Raw genomic sequence first — 5757 nt, 5'->3', positions numbered from 1 at the left:
CTGAAAGCGAACACTCACGGAGTTAACTTTATCGAGGTTGTTACGCCTACGGATCGGCTGCTACTCTAATGGAACTCTCTTTCCCTTCCCTCCAACATACTTTTCTCGCCACTCACCGAATACATAATATCCTCGTGTTAATACCGGCCGTACAATGTTATTATTCTCGGCCGTAGTCCCGGCAATCTACTCTTTCACGATACATGCTTAGTACAACCGTCTGTTCCACTTTCAAATTATCTCTGTACTTCCCGCCTTATTCCCTATTGGTTCTTCGATTCTTGTCCGTGCATCTACTCACTTAGGTGATCAAAGACAAAAGAATGGTAAATGACATTTCATGGTAGCCTATTTGTTCAACGGTTCAATGTTATCTTGCTCGTCCTGGACTTCAATCACCTGTGTAATATTCTTCAGTTGTGTAAAGACATAATGGAAATTACCTCGCTATGAAAATCTGCACTTTTGTCTAGACTGCTCGTTGAATAATGTGAATAGAGGTTGTGAATGCTTTTCAGACGATGTAGTTTTACAGCAGACGACAATAGGCTTTAGTGTTTGATTATTTTCAACATTATCAATTCCATATCAAAATATGTACAATTCATTATTTACAACTGTTGAAACTCTTTCGAAGACGGTGTCTCGAAATTGTCTATCTAATCACGTAATTAGGATTTACTATTCTACTTGGATAAATTGTATTCAATTTTTAGAGAATTGATGCAGAATGCTATAAATAATTGTTGTTACAGTTCTTATATTTCTAATCTGCTCAGATAATGTTTTACTATTCTTAATCTATTTATCTAATTAGATATGGTTCTGCATTTTGTACCTCGTATACGATTCCATTATATATATTCATTAGATAAGATGTGTTTTTATATCCATGGCTCCAAAACTCTGAAAGATTGTTCTTTATTTTATGCTAGATGGCGATATTCCTTTCTTCTTATAGTTCCTTTCAAACTCAGTCGGTAAACTTCATATTGCATGTAAAAGAAGAATTTTGGTACTCGTGTCACTTTTTTTATAAACTTGAGCAACGTACGATTTGCCATCAGAGACACGACAATCGTGATGGTAATATTAAAATCTGGAGTCAGCTTGAAAATGTGCAAAATATTTACTACAAAACATATGCTTAGTGAAAAATTAGTACACAACGTGAAAAGTAGTTTTAAATGTAAAATTAATGCCAAAGATGCTTTCATAATTGGTGTCTGTATATCATCGTTCATTAATGTACTGAATAATTGACTGTTTCAATACATGATGATTTTTGCGAAGTGTAGTGTTTTCAATGAACATCTTATAATTTTTATATACGTTTTAAATTTTACCAATCAGTGATTATTAATTGCGATATTCGTGTGTCGTTACAGTGCTAGTGAGATTTCAAAATGTTTTGTACAATCTACACAATAAAAGTTTCTAAGAAGGTTAGTAGGATTTTATTTTAATATTATAACCTCCCTCCACATTAGAATCACATATTTTATTTTGTTCTATATCGATTGAAATTAATAAAAAATGATGATAAAAGAATTTTCAATGTCTTAAAACATTTATGAATAATAACAGCAAGTATAAATAACATACATATAATTGATGAAATTTGTCATACGAATGACATATGAAAAAGTCTTATAAGTGTTAAATGTTTTAACATCTATACGAATAATTGATATTGATATAGTCGTCAGATTAACAATAGCATTAATAATAATAATGTATGAGTAACATATGACTAATAAAAATTGTCATACGAATAAAATATAAATGAAAGAATAATAAATATGTTTATGCAGGCTCTTCTGTATACATACGTATGTACAAGATATAAGTTAATCACAGTTCCTTCGGCCCAGATATTAGTTTATTTTGAATTAAAAATTATCTCTTTTCAGCTTTGTATCGATTAATCAGTTTCTCAGATTCATTTTTGTTCGTCGAAACGATACTAGATTATTTGTGTTTACTTTCTATAGTTTCTAGGTGCATCTTACTGTTCAGTCTAATGTATTTTTTTTCTTTCGAGGCTTTATATGTTTATTGCTGAAAATATATCCTTGAGCATAAGTTTCTCAGGAATTTGACGAATCTTATTCGTGCATATGCATGTAACTAACGAGCTGCCCCCCTCCCACTTCTTGCTTGACGAAATTCGCTGGGTAAATCGCGGTACGGGGTGTCAGTTAAGTGTGGACAATCAAAGAGATTAGACGTAGATCAATTCGTGTCACTTCGCGATAGGTATCTTTGGTACTTTCATACAAGTTTTTCTACCAAGTTCAAATCCACGCTATCGATATTTTCATTTAATTATACGTTTTTCTTTAACACTTCATTATAATCTATTATTTACTTATCTTCTTTCCTTTAATTGCCTTTTTTTGCCCCATTTGCCGGTAGCTCGTATAATGAGTTTTCGAAAGGCAATTTGACCTTGATCATTGTTTTATTTTCAAATAATTTGTTCCTTTTATACATTTATTTTAATATTTTGTTCTTTTTTTACGCAGATTAAAATTATTTCATTCCGAGGGAAAATATTAGACGGATGGTGCGAATTTCGAAAGGACAGAATGAAAGTGAAAAGGACGCCATGATGATTAACGATAAATTTAGCAACTTTTGTCTCGAAATGAGGTAATATTTCATATATTTTAAGGAAGGCAAATGTATTTATACGTTTGTTTCCTTTTTTTAGTTAGGTAATTGGTAATATTTATTCACTATGCCATTCACTCCATTCATTATAAATATTTTGTGATATTAAATTAATTAATATCTAATATAACAAATTCTAAATTTACGGTTTATTAAGAATACCAAGATGAAAAATGCAAGATTAAGGAAATTACTTTTTTCTTTCGAATATATTAAATTTTGTTTCCGAAGAAATTGAAAAGATTATTTAACATAAATTTGACATAGATTTTCTCGATTCTGTTTCATTTGAGTAAGAAATTCAAATAACTTTTTCATTTTGTTTCATTTTGTTTGTTTGTAAATTGTCTGTAATATGATATTGACTATTAATTTCGTCATTTTCAATAACTTCTATTACATTCGAGAAAGTACGCTATCACAGACAAGTTTGAATAGGTTTTGGGCATAGCGTTTTTTTCGTATTGTGCAGCTTTGTCTAACGGTCAGAAAAAGTGCGCCATGGTGCATTAGAAGGAAGTCACGTATGCATAAAGTATTTGAAGCTGTAATGGCGGACATTCAATTTGGTGGGTAATTTTTACAAATCAATGGTATTATGAAATATTCATATATATATACATATTTGACGATAATAAAAAATGCTTTGAGAAATATTGTAAATAAGCTAACGATATATTTTCTTTCGTATTCTTGGTATGATATTTGTATCTATATTTTACCTATTGTAAATAAATAATAATTAATTCGTAGTTCTAAAAAAGTAGTATTTTCGTAAACATTATTCTTATATTAGTCTATTATTCTTTTTTTTTTTGTTAAACATTCGTTTTCGGTAGTAGAGTAGCAGGTCTCTAAGTAGTAGGACCTCAAGAATGTAAGTTTTTCATACATTGCATTTTAATTTATTTATCGAACTAAAATCTTAAAATTTTGCTATTGAAATACACAATAAAAATGTTCGATATCGTTCAGAAATTGGTAGAGCCTCAATTTCTAAGTCTGTCATTATTGTGTTAAAGTTCCACTTTTTATATAGTAACTAAACTTTATTAGAATTTCAAATCTTTTTATTATTAAAATTTCACGTTTGAATAGAGTTTTATTTTTAATTGTTTTAAGTTTTCTAACAATCACAAGTACGTTTTCAAGAACAACTTATAATATTTAACATGTTTTGTTACAGGTTTTTCATAACTTCCATCGTTTTTTCTCTTCTTTGGGAAGGATGTAGCGGTGTTTAAAATTTATACATGTAAGAATTTTTGCACATTGTATTTTGTTAATTTTATTCCTTGTATTTCGCTGTAATTATTATTAATTAAAAACTAAAATTTGGTTTTAAATTTTTGTATTAGAATTTTAATTTCTTTTGCTATTAAAGTTAAGTCTTCATAAAGTTTCATATTTTACTATGTTAAATTTTTTGATCAACCATCGCTGTATTTCTCAAAATAAATAATAATAATTCATATTTTGTTAAAGGTATGCCACTTCTTCCCCTTCTTCCTGTTCCCTGGAAAATACCTAATGGTGTTTCAAAAGCCAAAAATGTAAGTAACTATCTATTTCGTATTTTATTTAAGCCGATTTATTATATTTCATGATAATTATTATTAATTAAAAAATAAAATTTGATTGATAATTTGACAACATGTAAATTTTTCATTCCTATATTGAATATTATTAGAAAAAATGTTTATTTAGTAGAAATTAGTCTTTTATAATTTCAAACTTTTAAAGTAATTAACACCGTCATTACGAGTAAATTAAAATATTCTATGCTTTGTTACAGTTTTCTTCCATTGAATTCGACGATTCCAATTTGACGATGGCTTGATGACGAACTCCCTTGGATCAGAACAACATCGAAGACAATATTCTTCACATCTAATCGTGAGTCGCATGTATTTGTGTTCCTCCGGTCATTCAATCATGTCGAAGGATGAAAGGTCCGAATCGACACGGGTGATTGGTTGTATACGTAGAATTTTTGACGAGCATAGTGACCGCGGGTATTTATACCCGTGAGTAGTAACATTTTTTGTCTATATTTTGTTTATTAGTTCAGGATAGGTTTTCTTGCACACCGCGTTTCCAAATGTTGATGATAATATATATAATATATATAAGTATGATATTTACATATTGAAATATAAAGCATTTTGTACAAGTAATATAATGTTGATAATAATATAATAATATATTATATTATGAAATACAATTAGTATATATATGCATATGATTACAGATTTCACAATATATTCATTAATATTATTTATAAAATCAAAGTATTTTGTAGTGAAGAACTCAGATTTCGTTAATATGGAAATTCAAGTATGATTAAAGTTATTATAATGCTAATAAGGACTATAAATGATATTTATTTTAATCTTTTACTGTACTATGGTATAGAGCAGTTTTATTATTTGAAATTATACACAGTATAATTTCAGTAAAATTCGGTATATGAAATATAAAAGTATATGTTAAAGTATAACTTTGTCTGTCCGTTATGACGGATATTATGAAATTTCACGTGCAAGAAAACACTTCGCGGCAGGCTGATATCAGAATCAAAACAAGTTTTGAACGTTTCTTTGTGTTTTCAAAGATGTGTTTTGATAAAGATATCGCCTGAGGATATATCCAGTAATAGAGTACATTTAGAGTCCATTGTAATTCATTGATATTAATATTACTTGCATTGAATCTTAGTTTATATTTAATAAATATCTGTATTCTTCATTAATTTCCTCCGTTCTAGCTTAATAGTTTAATTGTTCATTAAAATAATAAAGTAAAATACAATATAGAATTATTAAAATTTGAAATGAAATTGGATTGCAAAATCAAAGAATATTAGCCCGTTAGACAGAAATTATAATAGATAGCCTAATCATATTTTTAGCATAGGATTTTCAGGTTTAACCCCTTCCATGTTCACTGTCAGAATTTCACTCACGTGCCCAGGTGCTTCTTGGGTGGGAGGAAGGCAATGAGCATGATGAGTAGTCTATAAGCTTAACAATTTTTTCAGCGACTGACGTTGCGTTAGCGAATCGTGCACGACGTATTTTC

General features: G+C 29.0%; 1 protein-coding gene across 2 annotated transcripts in view; it reads left to right on the top strand.

The window, feature by feature from the left end:
• Window positions 1-5757, top strand: part of LOC122574788 (general transcriptional corepressor trfA) — a 133079-nt gene that overhangs the window by 4878 nt on the left and 122444 nt on the right. The window contains exons 1-6 of one of the 2 annotated variants that reach the window (XM_043742807.1): window positions 1343-1445; window positions 2529-2655; window positions 3149-3245; window positions 3863-3931; window positions 4162-4229; window positions 4472-4572. The gene's annotated coding sequence lies outside the window, so the exon portion shown is untranslated. Of the gene's footprint in view, window positions 1-1342; window positions 1446-2528; window positions 2656-3148; window positions 3246-3862; window positions 3932-4161; window positions 4230-4471; window positions 4573-5757 lie in introns of those variants that run through there. The other variant, XM_043742806.1, reaches the window with a different exon arrangement.

Source organism: Bombus pyrosoma, linkage group LG14, assembly GCF_014825855.1.
Source record: "Bombus pyrosoma isolate SC7728 linkage group LG14, ASM1482585v1, whole genome shotgun sequence".
In the NCBI taxonomy this organism is placed as follows: domain Eukaryota; kingdom Metazoa; phylum Arthropoda; class Insecta; order Hymenoptera; family Apidae; genus Bombus; species Bombus pyrosoma.
The sequence above is the reverse complement of the archived record's forward strand: the minus strand, read 5'-3'. Positions and strand labels throughout refer to the sequence as shown.